The sequence below is a fragment of the Phyllobates terribilis genome, unplaced genomic scaffold, assembly GCF_046119375.1.
Source record: "Phyllobates terribilis strain yellow unplaced genomic scaffold, ASM4611937v1 Scaffold_2__4_contigs__length_985480577, whole genome shotgun sequence".
NCBI classification, from domain to species: domain Eukaryota; kingdom Metazoa; phylum Chordata; class Amphibia; order Anura; family Dendrobatidae; genus Phyllobates; species Phyllobates terribilis.
In genome coordinates this window covers 928,940,057-928,964,458 of record NW_027362762.1, presented here as the reverse complement: position 1 = coordinate 928,964,458, position 24,402 = coordinate 928,940,057, and the positions used below count along the sequence as shown (strand labels likewise).

The window sequence follows — 24,402 nt, the reverse complement described above, 5'->3', positions numbered from 1 at the left end:
GTTAAATACACGGCACAGACACATTTAAAGGGAAATCAACCCTAAAATCCAAGCAGCTGCCTCCATCCTCCTGACCTTCTCATATTAAGGTCATCAGGAATAAAAAGTCCCCGGAGGGATTTATTACAGTGCGGGGAGGCGATGTCATGATCAGCTCTGATTGTCATCACAGCAGACAAGCCTGTGGCCCGTCCATCTCTAGGGGTGGGGGGCTTGTGGGGTCCATGACACACGGCCATAGGGAGGGATGGAGATCAGACCCTCTGCATTGTACAGGCCAGAGACATCACATCCTCTATATGACCAGTACTTGTGTATGAATCCCATAGAGAAAGTGCAGACAACAGACCACCAGTGCACACAGCACAGCGAAGCAGGAGACAGCAATGGGGGGCACAGTGATAGAAATACAGAGGCCCAGCAATGACAGGAGGATGCAGCCACTACCAAGAGACACACACTATATACAGGGGCTGTGAAGATTATAGATCAGTGCCTGAAAAGTGGCGCTGTATGTATGCATACATGTATACGCATGACCGCATCACTGAGTGTAAAAAGTGCACAGCATAACAGTATGTCATATACGGTACTACCCAGCTATACAGTGCACAATATATTTTATATGCACACAAAAATTAGACAGATAATATACAGTACAACATAGAACAAGTGTGTATGACAGATACATATAGGGATACTTTTATACTGCACTATATATTTTACAGTATATTTATTTTATCAGCATTTGCTTTTTCTATAAAACATATTGCAGACTTCTATATTGTAAAACATAGCACCAGCGGGTACATAAAATACTCATCCACACAAACTGTGCATCTATGTGCATGCAATATATATATATATATATATTATACACACACTAAGATGCATAATATTATACATACACTCACATTAAGATGCATAATATTGAAGACAAGACAGCCACATAGTATATACATATACTAGCATGTCAACACAGTGTCTGCACAGACATACATAGATAAATAAATCATAGCCAGTGTATACATGACATATGCACCATATAGTGTACACACACGATATATAGCACAGCTGTATATACATGGATGGGGACAGCAGCTCCGAGCACGGCGGCTATGGCAGGCTCGCACTTCCCCAGTCTCCGCCGCTGTGCAGTATGACGGTCACGTCTGCACTGTCCGCTCTTCCCTCCTCTCTCCGCACCGGTACCGCAGCACTCACCTGCAGCCGGGTATCTCCGGGCTGCATCGCTCTCCCGGCGGCTGCTGTTGCTGCTGCGTTCTGCAGTCTCCTGCCCGCGCCTCCACCTACAGTCACAGCTCCTTCTCCTCTGCCGGCTCCGCCAGCCACTGCTGCTACAGTCAGTCTGTTACCGCAAGAGCAAAGAGAAGAGGCGGAGCTCAGGGAGGCGGGATGACAGCTTGTAATCTAATTGGTCAGCGAGCTTTCAGTCATATTTGGATGCATCCAATGGCAGGGAGGGGGCGTGGTTATTTTTAGCACAAAGAAGATAAGAGACAAACTAAGCAGGCAAGAGTCGGTGACGTCAGAGCTGAGTGGGCGGGGTATCTAAAGGAGACGGATAAGGGCTACAGCCAATTACATCACAGGGTTCCTCGGGCAGACTGAAATAACAGGCACTGATTGGATGACTGGGAATTTGGATCCGCCCATAGGGCCGTCAGTCAGGAAGTGAGGTTGTATGTGTACATGGAGCACGTGGTGTCTGCAGTGCTAAGGAGAAGGTGACTGTGCAGTGATGGAGGTTGACGCTGCTCCCTTCCCCTGAGCCCACTCCGTGCTCTTGAGCCCACTCCCTTCCCCTGAGCCCTCTCCCTTCCCCTGAGCCCGCTCCGTGCTCCTGAGCCCTCTCCCTTCCCCTGAGCCCGCTCCGTGCTCCTGAGCCCGCTCCCTTCCCCTGAGCCCGCTCCGTGCTCCTGAGCCCGCTCCCTTCCCCTGAGCCCGCTCCGTGCTCCTGAGCCCGCTCCCTTCCCCTGAGCCCGCTCCGTGCTCCTGAGCCCGCTCCCTTCCCCTGAGCCCGCTCCGTGCTCCTGAACCCCCTCCCTTCCCCTGAGCCCGCTCCCTTCCCCTGAGCCCGCTCCGTGCTCCTGAGCCCGCTCCCTTCCCCTGAGCCCCTCCGTACTCCTGAGCCCGCTCCCTTCCCCTGAGCCCGCTCCCTTCCCCTGAGCCCGCTCCGTGCTCCTGAGCCCGCTCCGTGCTCCTGAGCCCTCTCCCTTCCCCTGAGCCCGCTCCGTGCTCCTGAGCCCGCTCCCTTCCCCTGAGCCCGCTCCGTGCTCCTGAACCCGCTCCCTTCCCCTGAGCCCGCTCCGTGCTCCTGAGCCCGCTCCCTTCCCCTGAGCCCGCTCCCTTCCCCTGAGCCCGCTCGTCTCAGTTTTACAAGAAAACATCTCGATGATCGCCAAGACATTTGAGAGAATACTCTGTGGACTGACGAGACAAAAGTTGAACTTTTTGGAAGGTGTATGTCCCATTACATCTGGCGTAGAAGTAACAGCATTCCAGAAAAGGAACATCATACCAACAGTAAAATATGGTGGTGGTAGTGTGATGGTCCGTGGCTGCTTTGCTGCTTCAGGACCTAGAAGACTTGCTGTGGTAAATGGAATCATGGATTCTGTTGTCTACTAAAAAAATTTGAGGATTGAGGAGAATGTCCGGCCATCTGTTCGTGACCTCAAGCTGAAGCGTACTAGGGTTATGCAGCAGGACAATGATCCAAAACACACCAGCAAGTTCACCTCTGAATGGCTTAAGAAAAACAAATATGACTTTGGAGTGACCTAGTCAAAGACCTGACCTTTATCCATTTGACATGACCTTAAAAATGCGGTTCATGCTCGGAAACCCTCCAATGTGGCAGAATTACAACAAAGATGAGTAGGCCAAAATTCCTCCAGAGCTTTGTAAAAGACTCATTGTCAGTTATCGCAAACGCTTGATTGCAGTTTTTGCTGCTAAAGGTGGCCTAACCAGTTATTAGGTTTAGGGGGCAATCACTTTTTCACACAGGGGCCTGTAGGTTTGGATTTCTTTTTCTTTTAATAATAAAGACCTTCATTTAAACACTGCATTCTGTGTTTACTTGTGTTATCTTTGTCTAATATTTAAATTTGTTTTGTTATCTGAAACATTTAAGTGTGTCAAACATACAAAAGAATAAGAAATCAGGAAGGAGGCAAACACTTTTTCACACCACTGTATATATATATATAAGGATCCACCAATAATGAGCTGATGCTAATATTTTGTGCTGTTGGGTCCTTCATCGATCAGCTGCGATCAGTATAGTTTCCCTGCAGTAAGTGTTGCGCTACTCTACTGCACCACCGCAGGGGAAATGAAGTATTACATGGCAGATAAGAAAGACCAGGCTGTCCTTTGTAGTTCATGGATGTGGCGGCTCTTCCAAGAAGAGAGACACTCTTTGTAGTTGCTTTGATTTTTGTAAGTTCCTATCTAGGGACTGTTAAGCGGTCCCACTGTGCTGTGGACCGAGGAAAGCCTGGAGGGGTGTGACTAAGTTTCACACCGTGACTGGCCTTGAATGCACAGCAACTGACGGTGTCACGATCCGAGGAGAGCCCGGGGGCGAAACCTGGTACTACTCTAGGGTAGACCTCTGACACATGGCAGCTGACCCTCAAGGAGGTATACAGACTGGTCGGTGTAGGACCCAGTTCAAACTGGATGGGCTGGAACAGCTTCAGGAAGAACTGGGTAACTGGCAGGTATGACTGGAATACGGGTACGGGTAGGACCCAGTTCAGACTGGACAGACAGGAAGAGCTTCAGGAAGAACTGGGTCTCTGGCAAGGGGTTACTGGACCGCAGGTGCGGACAGGCAGGGAGCCACAGGTGCGGACTGACAGGACCCACTGGACAAATAGGAGCAGGTTCACATAGAACAGACAGGGTCAGGTTCACACAGGACGAACATAAGGACAAGTACAAACAAGACATGGCCAGATTCACACAAGGTAATTACAATGAAGTAGCAAGTGAACATACAAACCACTAATGTTGCACTGAGGTAGCAGATTAGGATAGGTACTGGTTCAGACATTGCAGGTTTCAGAGATGGAAAAAGATCTAGACTTAGAGACAAACAGGTTCAGGGATAGGTCCTAATTCAGACAAGGACAGACACAGGTTCAGGCCTGGGTATTCAGCCTCCAGGGTGGGGGGAAACAGGTTCAGAAACAGGACAGGACCTGGCAGCACAGTAGTTGCACAAACACACTGAAAGAGAAAGTTGCTCAGGCACCTCCCAACAGGTGGAGGTGCTTTAAGTATCAAGTGTCTCTCAACAATAGGCTGGGGAAACATTAGGAATGCGCTCACTGTTTCTTTAAGAACCTGTTTCTTTAAGGAAGTGCATGCCTGCCCTAAGCATGCAGCCAGGAAAAATGCACAGCAAGCAGAGGACAAGGAGCACACTGCACACAGCAAGCAAAGGACAAGGAACACATTGCATGGCCCAGGGTGGTGAGTAAGTCGGCATCCCTGCATGGTGGGGGATGGGAAGACATGCTGGCAGCGATGTTACAGGGACCTTATTGACAACCTCTTAAAAGACACTTTTTAGCTTGGCCAAATAACACAGTACTAATGTCCTAAAGGGGTCTTAAATCTTCAGCTCTCCAGAGACGACTACTGTAAATGAATGCAATGGTCTGTACAGTTTCCGCAGTACGGAGCTACCAGTTTGTGATTTGACGTAGTACTCGTTGTGAAGGACAAGCTTTTCCTGCCTGGGACGTGACATTCATTACCTTGGTGCATCGCACTGTCACTACAAGTATTTTGTTCCTTTGTTTTCTGCTTGGTTTGTTCCATAAATTCTTTATTCCTCGGAGAAAGCGTGAAACCAGCGACATGACAAGCGGAGGGAGCGCCGGCTGTTCTGGACGTTTATCCTTTGGCTGATTCCTTTATTAGCTGCAGACTGACATCCATCATCTGGGTCGTCTGTAAGAAGCCGACACTTTTGCTGATCAAGTCGGTTTTGGTTCCCTCGCTATTTTTGCTTGACTTGGAGGAAATTCAAAGTAAAACAAAAAGGATTAGGGGGACTTGGCCTGAATCGCATCGTTTTACGAAATCCACTAATATATGGGACAGATGCCGGCAGGTGATGGGATGGTACTGGGCGCTACACATAATGCCAGTGTTGCGTATTGCTGTTTTCACCAACGTGATCTCTGCATAGCTGCACTAGAAGTCTTTGAACCTTTTGTTTAAAGGGAGTCGATTCAACCCCCCCCCCAAAAAAAAACAAAAAAAACAATGGGGTACAACTGAAGAAAAAACATTTTAATCTGTTAGGTTAATTAGGCCATAAGTGCTCAGTGGGCTGTCCACTGCGAGGCAAGTGCTCGGCCTGTTGTCAAAGTGCCAAATAGCCCCTTTGTCTTGAGTGAATGCGCCAATATCACAATGACGGCTTCTGCAATAACGGGAGGTTCACAGTAATTTTCCCGCTTTGGGCATCAAACATTTTCCAATTTCTTCAGCGCATAATAAAATTAGCATTACTGAGCTTCCCCGGCGACAGCGCCAACAGGTGCGACATTTCTTCTTTGAAATAAGGCACATTTTTAGAATTAATGTTGGTACCAGCAGTGGATGAGAACTTTCTAGGTTAGGACATCACCTTTAACTATAAGCCACTTGTTGTATGTAACCCCAGAATTAGATGTTTCCAAAGTGTTCTTTGTTCTCATAGTCTGTTTTTTTTCAGTGTGTTGGACCCATTTTTGGTCCGTTTGTTAGTTTTTACAATCCTTTTCACGTATGAAGAAAGAAAAACCTCTTAGCTTCCATTACCCATTAGGGCTCTTTCAGACGTCCGCGATCATCGGTCCGATCTCGGATCACAATTCACGGAGTGGCCGAACGTCTCCAGACCCGAGCGTGACGGCTTCATATATTTCTATGAGGTTGTCACACTCCGATCAGGAGATGCACGGTCAGTCCGTGCTTTATGATCCGAGGTCGGACCGATGATAGCGGACGTCTGAAAGAGCCCTTAAATGGTAAAATAAGGACAGCGCTCGAATGACATCCAAGTGCTATCAATTTTTTTTTTTCACTGGCCATTGACTTCCATTGGCGAGTTTGATTTGCAACATGGATCATTGTAGGGTATGTCTCCAAGTTTTTTTGGGGGGAGACAAAAAAAAAAGGACATATTAAAAGGCACATACATTATAATGGGTTCAAAAATAACATCACATGTACCCAAAAGAATTGATGCGTGAAACCGGCCCAAGTCCTCATTCATCAAGAAAATTGTAAGATTAAAAAAATTGGGGCGCTCTATAGCGTAAAAACCTCTGGTGCAAAAACAAGTAACCACAAGTGATTTTGTGCTCACCTGAATGAGTTGTGCAAGGAACAGGCACAACTCTGAGAATGGCCTATATGGGAATAGTCCGGACTGCAGCTCAGTCCAAATAAAGACTCCAATGGAACGAAGATGGAAAAAACAGGTATGGCGTTTTCAGAGTGCAGGAACCATCAAGAGGTGACGAAGGAACGTTATTTTATTGAGGATTGGTTCCTGCAGTCTGATCGACAGCCCCCACGCCAAACCAGTTTTCTTTTCCTTTTCATCTCCCATTCTTCAAGCATAAAAATGAATGGACCTATCCGCACGCAGACTTCTTAGCGTCCTGTATTTTGGAGCATACAGTATTTTATCTTTCCCAGTAATGCGTGTAATTGAACACACCAGGCTAATTTTTTTTTTTATTATGGAAATAACCTCCATATTTATCTATCGGAAGTTGGAAGCACGCAGAGGCACAGTACTGACACCTAAATATCTATGGGTAACATATTAGAAATCTATATACTACACGAAGCCATGAACGTGAGCTGTTGCTGCAGTGGGAAATGGCTTATACAATAAATACATCTGATTGACAGGTTGTTGTGCAATTTCCAGGAATAACGCGCCACGTTACCGTTCCACCCACCGTGTACCACTACAAGTTGTGATTAAGTGATATCATATAATAAACTACTGCAGCTCAATATTTGCATTTTCTAAAGCTTCCAAACCTATATATAAAAGGTAGGATATTACGAGCGGAGCATCTGCTGCTGCCGCTGAAAACATTCATATTCTCCCACCTACACGCCATTTCCAGTACTGAATATTCTCATCACCCCAATTATTTCTGCCCACGGCCTGCAGATTTCCAGCCTCGCTGTTTTGAAAAACATCTGTTTCGTGCACCTCAATGCTCATACATTACATAACAATGGGGGGAAAAAAAAGACTTTTCCAAGTGCTCACTGTGCAGAATAGGACTGTGCAGGGTGGAAAAGCTTGTGTTAAATTTAACACTAAGTGACATGTACTGTACATTTGTTATATAGAAAACTGTAAAATGCACCATTCCGTTTTATAATTAAAGGGGTTGTCCACTACTTTAGATTACTCCCCAATGTAACCCCCGGGGCCCCTAAGACTTTTTGTAAATGCCTTCCTCTGCAGATAATGCCTGTGAGCGGCGCTATCACTGGCCACTCACAGGCATCACGTGACCCCCGGCTGCTGCCGGCTCTGACATCCGCTGACGTCACGACAAGTGCTGGCAGCAGCCGGGGGTCTTTTTTCTTCCTGGTTCCACAGTGGATGCCAAGCTGTGGGTGGGGTTACCCCCCCCGCGTCACACCCGGCATCCACCGCACGCTCTGCCTCTCCCCATTCATTGGGAAAGCGCGTGGTGGATGCTGGGTGTGACGCAGGGAGGGGGAGGTAACCCCGCCAACAACCCTGTAGCCACCGTGGGGCCCGCAGCGCTGAGTCACGCCTCACTTGTCGTGACGTCAGCACGGGGCCATATGCCTGTGAGCGGCCACCGATAGCACCACTCACAGGCATTATCTCCAACTTTTTCGCCGCAAAATCGTGCCAAATTGGTAGTGCTGCGTTTTTTTCCGCAATGATAATCCGCAGTGGAAATCTCCGCAGCATGTGCACAGCACATGCAGATTATAATTGGGAAACATGGCAGACATCTTAACAAGCGATTTTAATGCGTTTCCGCAGCGGAAACGCATTAAATCTGCATCGTGGGCACACAGCCTTAAAGGGGTATTACCAGAGATTTTTCTTCTGGGGGCGTGTACTTTTTCCCCTGCATGAGGTTGACTAATCATAAGCAGAGAGCAACACGCAGTAAAAGAAAGAATCCGCCCCACAATGGCTTAGAGCAGGTGTGACAAATAATTTGGGGATTCATGGCAGATCTGGTTATGCTGTAATTTAAATATATTTTTTTCCTTTTGGTCCAGCAAGGGTTAATCTTAGTCTCTTGCTGGCAGCCTTTTGAGGACGGTCAGCTGATGTTGGTTGGTCCACTCCCACCTCCCTTTTAAGTAGCCACATGATCCATCAGCTGACCGCCGGTTATAGTTCATTTTATGCTGACCTCTTTGAAGGAGCCAGTCTCTACAGAAGCTATGGTGCTCGTTGCTATTGCAGCAGTGAAGTTTTCCGTTGAAGAGATAAGTGTATTTTATGTTGTTATCTTCCCATTGTTTGTCTTACCTTCCTATTGTAGTGGTGAGACTTGTGTCTCGCTGGCCATGCTCACTAGTCAGATTAAGTCTAGGACCAGCTAGGACTTAGATACGAGATTGCGCATAGGGGGGAAGGACCCGTCTAGGGACAATAGGTGAGCTTATGGACAGACAAGTTGGTGTCAGAAGGTGTCCCTTCCCTCGTTCCCTACCGCTAGGGTCCTCATTCCCCCTATATCATCCCGTTGCATCCGTGGTTTGTGACGTCCATCGGCCATCTCCTTGTCATTCCATGACAGCAGGTTTTTCAGTCTGAAACATAATGACAGTCTGTTCTCACTGCAGAGCCGTGTGATTACACAGTGCCAGGAGCAGAGCCGAAAGTGATTACTAACCCTTCTTGAGCTTTCATTTCACATAATCAGTGTGGGGTGAGTGGCAGTACAACAGAGCTGACAGCACTGTGAGTGGAGTGCTGATAGAAGTATTTGTAATGAGACAAAGCTCAGCTCTGCTATACTTATACCCCACTGACTGCTGTAAGATGAAAGGTGTATGTAATCTCTGCTCTCCTCTGAACACTTTGTAATCGCACACAGCTCTGTAATTATCTCAGGAGCTCAAACTCCTGTGTGAGACCTTTTGCTCTCCTCACTGATCTCCCCGTGAGGAGAGCAGACTGTCAGTCATTACATGTCTCACACAGGAGTAGACCTGCTCTAACCTTTTGTTGGGGGCATGTTATTTCTCATGTGTGTTGCTGTCTGCTAATGATTGGTCAATCTTATGCAGGAGAAAAAGTACACGCCCTCAGAAAATTGAGAGGAAAAATAAATAAATGTTTTATTCAGCTCAGCAGCCTCTATTCCTTGATATACCCAGTTTAAGATGCTAAAAGGTAAATTTAACCCCATCACGACCGATGATGTATATTTTCGTCCTCGGACATGTACCTGCCTTTGATGCGGGCTCTGGCGCTGAGCATACATCTTTCCCCGCACTTGATGGGTGATTTAATCAGCCATCAAGTGCCTCTAACAGCTGCGGGTGGATCCGAGATTCACCCGCTGCTGTTAACAAGTTAAATGCCGCTGACAACTGCATTTAACATTCCGCCGGCCGGAAGCGCATCACAAGTTCCACCAATCGGCGCCTCTGTCACGTGATTGCAAGGCACCCTTGAATTGCCATGACAGCTGGGGGTCTGCATAAAACGCCCTTGCCTGTCATTACGATACTCCTGTAAACAGCAGTTTGTGGCCGGCGTTCATAGGAGGTTGTGATTTTTGCTGTGCTATGTGTAGCACAAGCTGTTGGACAATCACTGCTACAAGTCTCCCAAGGGAACTATTGAATAAAGTAAAAAGTTTAAAAAAATAAGAAAAACACAAGTTCAAATCGCCCCCTTTTCCCCAAAATAAAACAATGAAAAAAATACACATATTTGGTATCGCTGCGTTCAGAAACACCTGATCTATCAAAATATAAAGTAAATTAATCCAATCAGTAAATGGCGTAACGAGAAAAAAAAAATCAAAACCCTAGAATTATTTTTCAGTTAGCGCAATGTTGCAATAAAATTCAACAACAGGCAACCAAAACATCAGATCTACCTCAAAATGGTATCAATAAAAAAACAGATTCCGAAAAATTAGAAAGTTACATGTCTCGGAAAATGACGACAAACGCAAAACCTTTTTTTCATACAAATTTCAGAATTTTTTTTTACACCACTTACCGTATTTTTCGGACTATAAGACGCACCTAGGTTTTAGAGGAGGAAAATTGAAAAAAAATGTAAGCAAAAAATGTGGTCATGATGCCCTGTTATGGGGGAGGGGGTCTGCTGCTGACACTGGTATTGGGGTAATGTCCCCCAATTCGGCTAATATCCTCCATCCTGTTATGTATGGCCCCTCCTTCCTGGTATACGTGGCCCCCATCCCGGTACACCTGGTCCTCATCCCCATCCTGGTATGCATGGTACCCCTTGAGCCCCCTTCCTGGTATGCATGGCACCCCTTGAGCCCCCTTCCTGGTATGCATGGCACCCCTTGAGCCCCCTTCCTGGTATGCATGGCACCTCTTGAACCCCCTTCCTGGTATGCATGGCACCACTTGAGCACCCATCACGTTGCCCACAAAATAAAAAATAAACAATCATACCTCCTCTCTCCTCCAGCGCTGTCCCACTCTGCTGCCGACACTCTCACTGTGTGGGGCGCGCATGGCGTCCCTGCCATGCGCCCTCACACAGTGTGAGACGCTGTGCTCGAATAGTCACTGCTCCCCACGCCGGAACTCTGTGCGTGGGGAGCAGTGACCATTCAGTCTGTTCAATAGCCGGCACACTGTACCGGCTATTAAGAAAAATGAATATTCATTGCTCTCCACGCCCATGGGCGTGGGGAGCAGGGAATATTCATTTTCTTTAGTAGCCGGCACAGCATAGGCTGCAGCAGGCTGCTGATCCCCCCGCTGCTGCTCCCCCACACCCTCCACCACGCACAGCCATGTATATAGTATTCGGACTATAAGACGCACCCCCCACTGGAGGAAAAAAGTGCGTCTTATAGTCCGAAAAATACGGTAAATAAAAAATAAACTATACATGTTTAAAATCTGCGTACTCATAGTGACCTGGGAAATCATATTACCAGGTCAGTTTTACCATATAGTGAACATGGTAAATAAAAAAATCAATAAACAATTTTTTTTGCAATTTTTGGGTTTGTTCTCCATTTTCTAGTACACTATATGGTAAAATCAAATGGTGTCATTGAAAAGTACAGCTCGTCCTGCAAAAAACAAGCCCTCGTACGGCCTGTAGTGCAGCGGTGTTCACACAGTGCGATGACCCAAGAATGTTCAACTTAAAAGTTTTTATTGTCCAGATAACTCACACAGAGAAGGCAGCTTTATCCTCCAGATCGCAGCCGGTTTGTCCACAATAGTCCGTACAACAAAACACCGTTGGCGGGGGCAATTGCACTGCTGTATCACTCCAGGAGGATGTAACCCCACCCTAATAGGGACAGGAAATACGAAGAGGTTTACATAGCCCCTCCCACATCCTCCCTCCAGTGTTACTTCCTGTCCCTATCAGGGATGAAGAGGTCATCCCCGGTGTGCTGGGCCAGCGACAGGCACTGGGGGAAGCGATTAGCCGGGCAGCGGAGGATCGAGCGGTTTTACCTCTCCTCCTCAGGGCGCTGTTCCAGTCTCCTCTGGATTCGGGACCCCCTCCTGCAGTCCGCGCTCTCAGGCAAGGTCTGCAGGATCTTCTGACCGGAGGCCTCTCTGAGCTCTCCGGTCCATCTCCTCCCCCGCTGGGTGCGCGGACGATGCCGACTCCAGGATGTGGAGTTTTGCGTTCCACTGTGGACCGCCTCAGAAGCTAAGGGGATAAAGAGCGGTAATGCCGCCGGTGATCACAAATCTCCACCTGGACACCAGGGGAGGAGCCCTCTAAACAGAGGGAGGCGCTGGTCCGGTCGCCCATAAAGGAGCCCTGGACAGGAAGACATCTGCAGGTAGGACAAAACCATGTCTGTTGAAGCTTCTCGCTCTGCATCTGTAGAGCCCAGCGCTGGTCCGGTCCCAGGAAGTATGGCACTGGTAGTCCATCTCCCAGATGCAGGTAATAGTGATTATAGCTCCCCTTCCCTTCTCCCCTCTCTTGTAGGGGGACAAGGAACCTGCATCTGGAGACAAAGTTAAACCGTCACGCTGATGTCCCATCGGTACAAAAAAACTATCGTCCTCCCATAGAAAGCCCCTATGCAAGGACTGTACGGAGAAGATTATCAGGCAGGAACAACCTTTCTTAATGCAAGAAATAAAGGGGATTGTACGTCAAGAGATCAAATCCTCCTTAGCCTCGGTCGCTTTCCCTACGCCCTCACCTAGTCAGAGTTCTACATCTACTCCCTCAGCAGCCAAAAAGAGGAAAATTAACCCGTCAGAGGGAGGGGAGGAAGACTCTCAAGAGGAGATATATATCTCGGAAGATCTTCCAGAGGAACGTGAACGGAGTCCAACTCGTGATAACTCCCAGCGAGAGAGATATTACTTTCCATCAGGTAGCTTGGAGAAACTCCTCATGGCAGTAAGGAGAACTATGGAGGTCGAGGAAGAAAAAGTTCCCCAAACAGTACAGGATCAGATGTTTGGGGGGCTATATTCCAGAAAATAATTGGTGATCCCTATACACCCTATACTAATACAGTATTAGGGACTTAGTCTTAGAGGAGTGGGAATCTCCAGAAAAGAGGTTAAATACCCCTACGGAGTTAAAGGATAGATTTCCTGTAGACAATGAGACGGCAGAATGCGGGTCTGAAGTTCCAAGAGTGGATATCCAAATTGCACGAGTGGCAAAGAAATCCACATTGCCCTTTGAAGATACCTCTCAATTAAAAAAACCCTTGTAACGCAAAATGGAGTGACTACTCAGAAAATCCTGGGAGACCTCGGCAGCACTTTAAACGCCAACGCAGTCTCTACGGGCGTAGCTCAATCAATGGCCCGTTGGCTAGATCAACACCTAGTCTCGGGCACCCCCAGAGAAGACATCTTGGCATCCCTACTGCTTCTACAGAAAGCTACGGGTGTAACATACCTGGCGGCGTCCTTGCATGGTGGTCCATCTCCCACTGTGCAAGAGGGCGCACTTGATCTCCTGTCCAGAATGTCTCTCTGGCTTCCCTCCATGCTGTCTGTTTGTGTCTGTCTCTGCTGCTTAAGGGCGGCGCCCGATCACTTCCTGTCTTTTGTACCTGCTGTGGGTCACACCCCTTGTGCGTCCTCAGCCTATTGCTGTCTGACACTTGGTATATAGCTCAGCAGCTCCCTTCTTTCCCTGCCTGAGCATAGTGTTTTCCTTCAGTGTGTGCTTGCACTCTGAAGGTGCCAGGTCCCGTCTTTGTTTCCTTGTCTGCCTTTCCTGGAGGCTGTATTTCCAGGCCTGTCTGAACTTAGTCCTGTATTTCTCCTGCTTTGCGGTATTAGTTCCCGTGTCTGAACTAAGTCCTGTATGTCTCCTGCTTTTTGTATCAGTTCCCGTGTCTGAACTGAGTCCTGTATGTCTCCTGCTTTTTGTATCAGTTCCCGTGTCTGAACTGAGTCCTGTATGTCTCCTGCTTTGCGGTATCAGCTCCCGTGTCTGAACTAAGTCCTGTATGTCTCCTGCTTTTCTGTATTAGTTCCCGTGTCTGAACTGAGTCCTGTATGTCTCCTGCTTTGCGGTATTAGTTCCCGTGTCTGAACTGAGTCCTGTATGTCTCCTGCTTTGCGGTATTAGTTCCCGTGTCTGAACTGAGTCCTTTCTGTGTATCTTGTCTGAACACGCTCCTAGCCTGTTCCCCCGCCTTCTAGGGGCCGATTACCTAGACCCGCTCCTGTCTCTTGTCAGTCCTGTCTGAACACGCTCCTAGCCTGTTTCTCCTGCCTTCTAGGGGCCGATTACCTAGACCCGTTCCTGTATCTCGTCTGACCTGTCTGAACTCGCTCCTAGCCTGTTCCTCTCACCTTCTAGTGGCCGTTTTCCTAGACCCGCTCCTGTATCTTGTCTGTCCTGTCTGAACACGCTCCTTGCCTGTTCGTCCCGCCTCTCTGGGGGCAGTATTCCCAGACCCGCTCCTGTATCCCGCTGCAGTGTCGGTCTCCTCCGTACACTCAGTTCCAGTCTGAACTCTCTCCTATCCTTTACCTGTTTTGTCTATGTCCATTCCCTTCCTTTTCCTGCAGAGTCTGAACTCGTACCTAACTCCTGCCAGTTGTCTCTGTACTTCCGTTTGTGAGTTTGTGGTCCACTCGCTACTTCACTGCAAGTACCCTGTGGGTGTCTGGCTCTGTCTTTCCCTTCCTGTCTGTTCCGTGTGAACAGAGTCCTGTCCTGCCCTGCTTCTGCCCGCTGCTCCGGCAGTCCTGTCCTGCCCTGCTTCTGCCCGCTGCTCCGGCAGTCCTGTCCTGCCCTGCCTGTACCCCTCTGCCTGTAATGTTCCTGAGTCCCAGTGTGTACTGGGCCCTATCCTGCCTGTATTGTTCCTGAGTCCCAGTGTGTACTGGGCCCTATCCTGCCTGTATTGTTCCTGAGTCCCGGTGTGTACTGGGTTCTATCCCGCCTGTGTTCCTACCTGCTAGTGCCTCCTGTCTGCACTCTAGCTGTGCTTGCCTTTATCCCCCTGCCTGCATACCCGCCTGCCTGCATACCAGTCGTGCCAGCCTACCAGCCTGTTCCTGTATTCCCTGTGTGGGTCAACAGCCGTGTCCGGGGTCTGTCCTGGAGTAGCACCTGGTCCCTCTGCTCGGTTCCTCCTTGGTGCACTGGCGTCGTATGCCGTCGTGCGACCCTGGTCGGATCGGGTGAATACTTAGTCACGCCCCTCCAGGCATACACTCTCCGGCACGGTCCAGTGGAATCACTATCAATCCCATGCACACGCCGCTTAGCCCGGGCGTGTGCATAACAGCATGCTCAGGCCATGGTTCCCGTTGAGCCCCACGGCCTTCGCTCTTTGAGAAGTTTTCCAGCGAATATATGCATTAAAATAAATAAATAAATTTTTTTTTCCCTTAGCTGAGTTCCAGGCGAATTACGCACCGTCCAGATGGATCTATCAGCTCTCGTTCCTGCGGATCCGCCACGTTTCTATGGGGATCCGAGACAGTGTCGTGCATTTGTGGAGCAATGCATGCTACACTTTAAGGCCTACCCTCTTTATTTTCCTTCCGATTGGGCTAAAGTGGCCTTTATGATGTCTTACCTGGCGGGGGATGCCTTGGAATGGATCAACCCCCTATATGAGACACAGGATCCGATCCTCCGGGACCTAATGGCCTTCCTGGTGGCCTTTCTAATGGTCTTCGATGATCCTAACCCGGAGGCTCCTGCTGAAGCTTCACTTCCCAATATCCCGGAGCAGCCCCAATGGGTAATGTGTGTGGGTAGCGTAATAGTTCTCCAGCCCAATGAGACTACTGCCCACCCAGAATCCTCACAGGGTGACTACGCTTTCCGGAATACTTCTCCCAACCTCAAGAGGCAGTCCAGACGTGCTAGACTTAGAGGCAAGCAGTCACGCCTGGGTCTGTCCTCCCTGAGACCTCCTGAACCCTTCGGGGTGCTACCTGGTAACGAAAGGACAGAGACTCTCCTATACTCTGTACCTGATACCTCGCTCGCTTCGTCCAGTGAGTCCAACCTAGTGTACTCCGAAGCAGAGGTTACTCCCGAGTCTCTACACCCCTCCGACCAGGCGGAGGACCTCCAGTTGTGTTCAGAACCCTTCGGGGTGCCACCTGGTGGTGAATGGACAGAGACTTTCCTATACTCGGTACCCGATACCTCGCCTGCTTCCTCCAGTGAGTCCGACCTAGTGTTCTCCGAAGCAGAAGTTACTCCCGAGTCTCTACACCCCTCCGACCAGGCGGAGGACCTCCAGTTGTGTTTAGAACCCTTCGGGGTGCCACCTGGTGGTGAATGGACAGAGACTTTCCTATACTCGGTACCCGATACCTCGCCTGCTTCCTCCAGTGAGTCCGACCTAGTGTTCTCCGAAGCAGAAGTTACTCCCGAGTCTCTACACCCCTCCGACCAGGCGGAGGACCTCCAGTTGTGTTTTGAACCCTTCGGGGTGCCACCTGGTGGTGAATGGACAGAGACTTTCCTATTTCCTGTACCTGATACCTCGCCTGCTTCCTCCAGTGAGTCCGACCTAGTGTTCTCCGAAGCAGAAGTTACTCCCGAGTCTCTACACCCCTCCGACCAGGCGGAGGACCTCCAGTTGTGTTTAGAACCCTTCGGGGTGCCACCTGGTGGTGAATGGACAGAGACTTTCCTATTTCCTGTACCTGATGCCTCGCCTGCTTCCTCCAGTGAGTCCGACCTAGTGTACTCTGAAGCAGATGTTTTCTCTGAGCCTCAGTACTCTTCTGACCTGGCGGAGGACCTCCAGTTGTTTCCTGAATCCTCCGGGGTACCACCAGATAACAAAGAGACAGCGACTTTTCCTCATTATGTACCTGATAACCCGTCTATTTTTTCCTGTGAGCTTGACAAGATGTACCTCGAAGCAGAGATTACCCTCAAGTCTCTGTCCCCCTCCAACCCAGTGAACGACTGGTCCTCGAATTCCCTGCGGAAGATTCTGGCAGGCCTGAAGAAGAGGGGGCGTAAGGGGGGAGGTACTGTAACATACCTGGCGGCGTCCTTGCATGGTGGTCCATCTCCCACTGTGCAAGAGGGCGCACTTGATCTCCTGTCCAGAATGTCTCTCTGGCTTCCCTCCATGCTGTCTGTTTGTGTCTGTCTCTGCTGCTTAAGGGCGGCGCCCGATCACTTCCTGTCTTTTGTACCTGCTGTGGGTCACACCCCTTGTGCGTCCTCAGCCTATTGCTGTCTGACACTTGGTATATAGCTCAGCAGCTCCCTTCTTTCCCTGCCTGAGCATAGTGTTTTCCTTCAGTGTGTGCTTGCACTCTGAAGGTGCCAGGTCCCGTCTTTGTTTCCTTGTCTGCCTTTCCTGGAGGCTGTATTTCCAGGCCTGTCTGAACTTAGTCCTGTATTTCTCCTGCTTTGCGGTATTAGTTCCCGTGTCTGAACTAAGTCCTGTATGTCTCCTGCTTTTTGTATCAGTTCCCGTGTCTGAACTGAGTCCTGTATGTCTCCTGCTTTTTGTATCAGTTCCCGTGTCTGAACTGAGTCCTGTATGTCTCCTGCTTTGCGGTATCAGCTCCCGTGTCTGAACTAAGTCCTGTATGTCTCCTGCTTTTCTGTATTAGTTCCCGTGTCTGAACTGAGTCCTGTATGTCTCCTGCTTTGCGGTATTAGTTCCCGTGTCTGAACTGAGTCCTGTATGTCTCCTGCTTTGCGGTATTAGTTCCCGTGTCTGAACTGAGTCCTTTCTGTGTATCTTGTCTGAACACGCTCCTAGCCTGTTCCCCCGCCTTCTAGGGGCCGATTACCTAGACCCGCTCCTGTCTCTTGTCAGTCCTGTCTGAACACGCTCCTAGCCTGTTTCTCCTGCCTTCTAGGGGCCGATTACCTAGACCCGTTCCTGTATCTCGTCTGACCTGTCTGAACTCGCTCCTAGCCTGTTCCTCTCGCCTTCTAGTGGCCGTTTTCCTAGACCCGCTCCTGTATCTTGTCTGTCCTGTCTGAACACGCTCCTTGCCTGTTCGTCCCGCCTCTCTGGGGGCAGTATTCCCAGACCCGCTCCTGTATCCCGCTGCAGTGTCGGTCTCCTCCGTACACTCAGTTCCAGTCTGAACTCTCTCCTATCCTTTACCTGTTTTGTCTATGTCCATTCCCTTCCTTTTCCTGCAGAGTCTGAACTCGTACCTAACTCCTGCCAGTTGTCTCTGTACTTCCGTTTGTGAGTTTGTGGTCCACTCGCTACTTCACTGCAAGTACCCTGTGGGTGTCTGGCTCTGTCTTTCCCTTCCTGTCTGTTCCGTGTGAACAGAGTCCTGTCCTGCCCTGCTTCTGCCCGCTGCTCCGGCAGTCCTGTCCTGCCCTGCTTCTGCCCGCTGCTCCGGCAGTCCTGTCCTGCCCTGCCTGTACCCCTCTGCCTGTAATGTTCCTGAGTCCCAGTGTGTACTGGGCCCTATCCTGCCTGTATTGTTCCTGAGTCCCAGTGTGTACTGGGCCCTATCCTGCCTGTATTGTTCCTGAGTCCCGGTGTGTACTGGGTTCTATCCCGCCTGTGTTCCTACCTGCTAGTGCCTCCTGTCTGCACTCTAGCTGTGCTTGCCTTTATCCCCCTGCCTGCATACCCGCCTGCCTGCATACCAGTCGTGCCAGCCTACCAGCCTGTTCCTGTATTCCCTGTGTGGGTCAACAGCCGTGTCCGGGGTCTGTCCTGGAGTAGCACCTGGTCCCTCTGCTCGGTTCCTCCTTGGTGCACTGGCGTCGTATGCCGTCGTGCGACCCTGGTCGGATCGGGTGAATACTTAGTCACGCCCCTCCAGGCATACACTCTCCGGCACGGTCCAGTGGAATCACTATCAATCCCATGCACACGCCGCTTAGCCCGGGCGTGTGCATAACAACGGGGTTTTTAGCAGACGCTTCTGCAGAATCAGTGAGAGTAGCGGCAAGATCATCTGGGCTATCAAACTCTGTAAGAAGAGCCCTATGGTTGAAATCCTGGAACGGCGATGTAACATCAAAAATGGGTGTGGACGCGTTCGCTTACCAATGGGAATTCGAACTAGCGTATGCCTTTCCTCCACTGCCTATCCTTTCAAAAACCTTACAGAAGATAAGGACCGAAGGGACCAGAGTAATCCTAGTGGCCCCTCTCTGGCCAAAAAGAAGTTGGTTCGGAACGTTAACCAGTCTGAGTGTGGAGAGCCCTCTAATCCTTCCTCTCATCAAAGATCTCCTTCTCCAGGGACCAAATTTACCATCCGGATCCCGAGAGACTAAACCTAACTGCCTGGCTTCTGAACTCCTGATATTAAAAACAAGAGAACGTCATTAAAGCTCTCCAGAAGAGCAGGAAACCTGTAATGAACACCATTTACCATAAGATCTGGAAAACCTTCTTTAGGTAGTGTGCACCCACTCGCCCAGACCCTCATAGGGCTAATATGGCTCAGATTCTAGATTTTTTTACAAGAAGGTCTGCACAAAGGTCTCAAACCTAGTACTCTTACGATCCAGGTAGCGGCGTTAAGTTCATACTTTGATCAAAGACTAGCGGAACATCAGTGGGTGAGAAGATTTATGACAGCAGCCACCCGCATCCACCCTAGAGTAACAGACTTGGTTCCTCCCTGGGACCTTAACATTTTTCTGAAGGGGTTAACCCTTCCACCCTTTGAGCCCTTATCAGCCATAAGATTGGACAGACTGACCTGGAAAACGGCTTTCCTGGTGGCAATAACTACAGCCAGAAGAGTGTGTGAACTACAGGCCCTTTCGGTTAACAAACCATACCTGAGAATCCTGGAAGATCGTCTAATTTTCCAACTTTACCCTTCATTTCTACCTAAGGTGGTCTCAAATTTCCACAGATCTCAGGAGATAATCCTTCCATCATTTTGTGACAACCCAAAAGACATAAAAGAAATGGAATTCCACACTCTAGATGTTCGTAGAATAGTACTGCACTATCTTCAGGAAACAGAAGAAGGAAGGAAAGACAAGAACCTATTTGTCCATACACAAGGTCCAAACAGAGGAAAGAAGGCAGAAAAATCCACAATAGCCAACTGGATTAAGAGGGCAATTACGGAGGCTTACCAGATACAGTATCTACCTCCTCCAGCAAAGCTCAAGGCCCATTCTACAAGGGCGATATCTGTCTCCTGGGCTGAAAAAGTCAGCGCATCCATCGAACAGATTTGCAGAGCTGCTACATGGTCCTCAATTCATACTTTCTCCAAACACTACAGACTAGACCTGTCTGTTGGAGATTTAGCCTTCGAAAGGAAGGTCCTTCAGGCTATTGTCCCTCCCTAGTATATCTTTGGTATACCTCCTGTATGCTGTCGTGGGGGGTTATTAGAGAAAATAGAATTAGACTTACCGGTAATTCTGTTTCTAATAACCCACCACGACAGCACTGGTAATTCCCTCCCCCTCGCTTATTGTTTCTATGACAACTGGATCAGTAGAAATAAAAATTTATTTGAAGCATCTATACTCTTGTGGTCCTTTGTAATAACACTGGAGGGAGGATGTGGGAGGGGCTATTTAAACTCTTCGTATTTCCTGTCCCTATTAGGGTGGGGTTACATCCTCCTGTGTGCTGTCGTGGTGGGTTATTAGAAACCGAATTACCGGTAAGTCTAATTCTATTTTATTCTGCACTGCAACCACAGGCTTGCCAGTGATTGCAATGCATTCCAGCAGGTTCAATATGCTTCGGTGCGCATTCTGGGGGATACATATAGTCTCTCGCATATGATTCCCCTCACTGCCTCACATATTTCCCCCTCTGTTCAAACTTGTGGGGTTAAACACTTGTCACCATGCAGGGTGTCCCGTGACAGAGCATCCGCATTTCCCTGCGACTTCCCAGCCCGATGTTCCACCGAAAAACGAAAATTTTGTAGGGACAGGAACCATCTGGTGACCCGAGCATTCCTCTCCTTTGCATTTGTCAACCAGACGATGGGTGAATGGTCCGTTACCAAACAAAACTGTCGCCCGAGCAAATAATAGCGTCGATACTCCAAGGCCCATTTAATAGCCAAGCAATCCTTCTCCACTATGCTATAATTTTTCTCTGCCTGGGTAAGTTTCCTGCTCAAGTAGGTGACTGGATGTTCATCTCCGTTCACCTCTTGCGACAGTACCACACCCAGGCCTACCTCTGAATCATATGTTTGCACGATGAAGGGTTTCTTGAAGTTGGGGCTGATGAGGACTGGCTGTCCTCACAATGCCAACTTCATGGACTGGAACGCTTCCTCCACTTGAGGGTTCCACCAAACCATTACCAAATTCTTACCCTTTAACAGATCGGTCAGGGGCGCCGTTCTCTCAGCAAACTTAGGTATAAATCGTCGGTAGTACCTGAAGATGCTGAGGAACTCTCTTACTTGATTAGTACTCACAGGCTTGGGCCAGTTTGAATGGCCTTGATTTTGATAATTTGGGGTTTGATTGGCCGTGGGGTTATCACGTACCTCAAGTACCGGGCTTCTTCGAGACCTATTGCACATTTTTTTGGGTTCGCTGTCAAGCCCGCTACTCTGAGCAAATCCACTACTGCTTGTACCTGAGATAAGTGGGTCTACCAATCAGTGCTAAAGATGATAAGATCATCCAAATACACGGATGCGTACTTCTGATGGGGCTCCAAAAGTATGTCCATCAGCCTCTGGAATGTAGCCGGGGCCCCATGTAACCCAAAAGACAAGACAACATAGTGATAGATGCCCTCCGGTGTTATAAAGGCTGTCTTCTCCTTCTCTGATTCTGTCAGACACCTGGCAGTAACCCTTGGTCAGATTGAGCGTGGTGAAGTACTGGGCCTGCCCCAGTCTCTCAATCAGCTCATCCACCCGAGGCATTGGATAAAGGTCAAATTTTGACACCTCATTCAATTTAAGGAAGTCATTACAGAATCGTAGCGATCCGTCCGGCTTCGGAATCAGCACAATGGGGCTAGTCCACTCACTCCTGGATTCCTCAATTACTCCTAGTTTGAACATTTGTTTTTCTTCTGCTGCAATGGCTTGCCTCCGGGCTTCTGGTACACGGTACGGTTTCATTCGCACCTTCACCCGAGGCTCGGTGACAATGTCATGTTGGATGACAGAGCTGCGGCCGGGCAGTTTGGAGAATATGTCCATATTCGGCTGCACTAATCTCCGAGCCTCCCGCCGCTGCTGCTTAGTTGAGAGCATTACTTATCTTTACCTCTCCTCTGGCCTCGTCCTTGGCCGGTGACAGAGGTCTCCCAGACGGTATGACCGGAGTCGCATCCGCCAAACATTCCCGGTCTTTCCAGGATTTTAGCAGGTTCACATGATACAGTTCCGATTTTCTCTTTCCGGGTTGGTACACTCTGTAATTTACCTCCCCAATTTTCTCCCGGACTTCATATGGCCCTTGCCACTTGGCCAAGAGCTTACTCTCTGCCCTAATACCAATACCCGATCCCCCTCTTTAAAGGACCTGACTGTGGCCTCTTTATTTTACGTGCAACTCTGCGCAGCCTGGGCATCCATTAGATGCTCTTTTACTGTAGGCATGACCGCTGCGATCCAATCCTGCATATTTGCAACGTGCTCAATTACACTCTTATGTGGAGTCGGCTCCTGTTCCCACGTCTCTTTGGCTACGTACAGCAACCCCCTAGGATGCCTGCCGTACAGTAGCTCAAAGGGTGAGAACCCCGTGGAAGTCTGTGGTTCCTCACGGATGACAAACATTAAATAGGGCAATAACATGTCCCAATCCCTCCCATCCTTGGAAGCCACCTTTTTTTAGCATGGACTTGAGTGTTTTATTAAACCTCTCGACTAAACAGTCTGTCTGTGAATGGTACACCGACGTGCGCAACTGTTTTATTTTCATCAGCTTACACAGTTCCTTCGTCACCTTGGACATAAAAGGAGTCCCCTGATCTGTAAGGATCTAATTAGGCAGCCCAAGGCGACAGAACATGGCAAACCGCTCCTGTCACAAACCGATCGGAGCCACGTGCCCCTGATCCTTCCCCACAACTTCCGTGAGTTCCGGGTTTAGGATAATGTGAAGCGAGCTTATAAATTTTATATATTTATTTACTCAAAAGAGCGATGCTAGGTACAATATATACAAGCTGTTACAAGATATATATATATATAGATTTTATATATATATATATATATATATATATATATATATATATATATATATATAATACAGTAAGGAAGCAGTAATACGATACAGTAAAATTAAAAGGAATAAAAGTGAATATACCACACTTTCATCAAAGGTCTCTGGACACGGCAGGAAGGGTGCTGTCATGGGTCCAGGGCGGTTTCTAGTGTCTTTCTGACCATCTGTAGCGACAGGTGACCCTCACCAGAAGACCCCTCCTCTCTCACAGAGGGACACATTTATACGTAACTTGGGCAGGGCAGAAAATAGGCGATTTACATGTATTCTCCTCTTCCCTTCTATCAGACATTTCATAATCCAATTCCCAGCAATATCCTCATTGTAAGGTGCGCATGGTAATTGATCTAACACAGGAGCTTTCCCCTGACTTCAGAGGTAATGCAATTAGCTATTCCTCATTGCCATGATTCAATTAGCTCCCCCATACTCTTGTCAGGAATAGGTGTTTGCACTACAAAGGTATATATCCTAGCTGACCTGTATTCAATTCTCTCCTGGGGTCCTTTGAAGTCAGACAGACTAGCATTCCTGCTGAGACCTTCATAACTGGGAATATGAATTTCCAGTCCCTGGCCTCACCACATGATTCAGTTCCGATTTTCTCTTTCCAGGTTGGTACACTCTGTAATTTACCTCCCCAATTTTCTCCCGGACTTCATATGGCCCTTGCCACTTGGCCAAGAGCTTACTCTCTGCAGTGGGCCCTAATACCAATACCTGATCCCCCTCTTTAAAGGACCTGACTGTGGCCTCTTTATTTTACGCGCAACTCTGCGCAGCCTGGGCATCCATTAGATGCTCTTTTACTATAGGCATGACCGCTGTGATCCAATCCTGCATATTTGCAACGTGCTCAATTACACTCTTATGCGGAGTCGACTCCTGTTCCCACGTCTCTTTGGCAACGTACAGCAACCCCCTAGGATGCCTGCCGTACAGTAGCTCAAAGGGTGAGAACCCCGTGGAAGTCTGTGGTACCTCACGGATGACAAACATTAAATAGGGCAGTAACATGTCCCAATCCCTCCCATCCTTGGAAGCCACCTTTTTTTAGCATGGACTTGAGGGTTTTATTAAACCTCTCGACTAAACAGTCTGTCTGTGAATGGTACACCGACGTGCGCAACTGTTTTATTTTCATCAGCTTACACAGTTCCTTCGTCACCTTGGAAAGAAAAGGAGTCCCCTGATCTCTAAGGATCTAATTAGGCAGCCCAAGGCGACAGAACATGGCAAACCGCTCCCTTGCAATAAGTTTAGCCGAGGTGTGGCGTAGCGGAATGGCCTCTGGGTAACGGGTGGCATAATCGACGTCAACAAGTATGTGTTTGTGGACACGAGCAGACTTTACAATGGGCCCCACCAAATCCATCGCAATCCGTTCAAAAAGTACCTCTATAACCGGCAGAGGTACCAATGGGCTATGGAAGCTTGCGATGGGTGTGGTCAGCTGACATTTCAGGCAAGATTCACAATACCTCTGTACATCAGTGTAA

The 24,402-nt window shown here is 48.8% G+C and overlaps 1 protein-coding gene across 3 annotated transcripts in view; it reads right to left on the bottom strand.

Moving 5' to 3' along the window:
- Positions 1-1,390, bottom strand: part of TIAM1 (TIAM Rac1 associated GEF 1) — a 284,561-nt gene extending 283,171 nt beyond the window's left edge. For all 3 annotated transcript variants that reach the window (XM_073668317.1, XM_073668321.1, XM_073668320.1), the window contains exon 1: positions 1,225-1,390. The gene's annotated coding sequence lies outside the window, so the exon portion shown is untranslated. The remainder of the gene's footprint in view (positions 1-1,224) is intronic.
- Between the last annotated feature and the right edge of the window lie 23,012 nt (positions 1,391-24,402).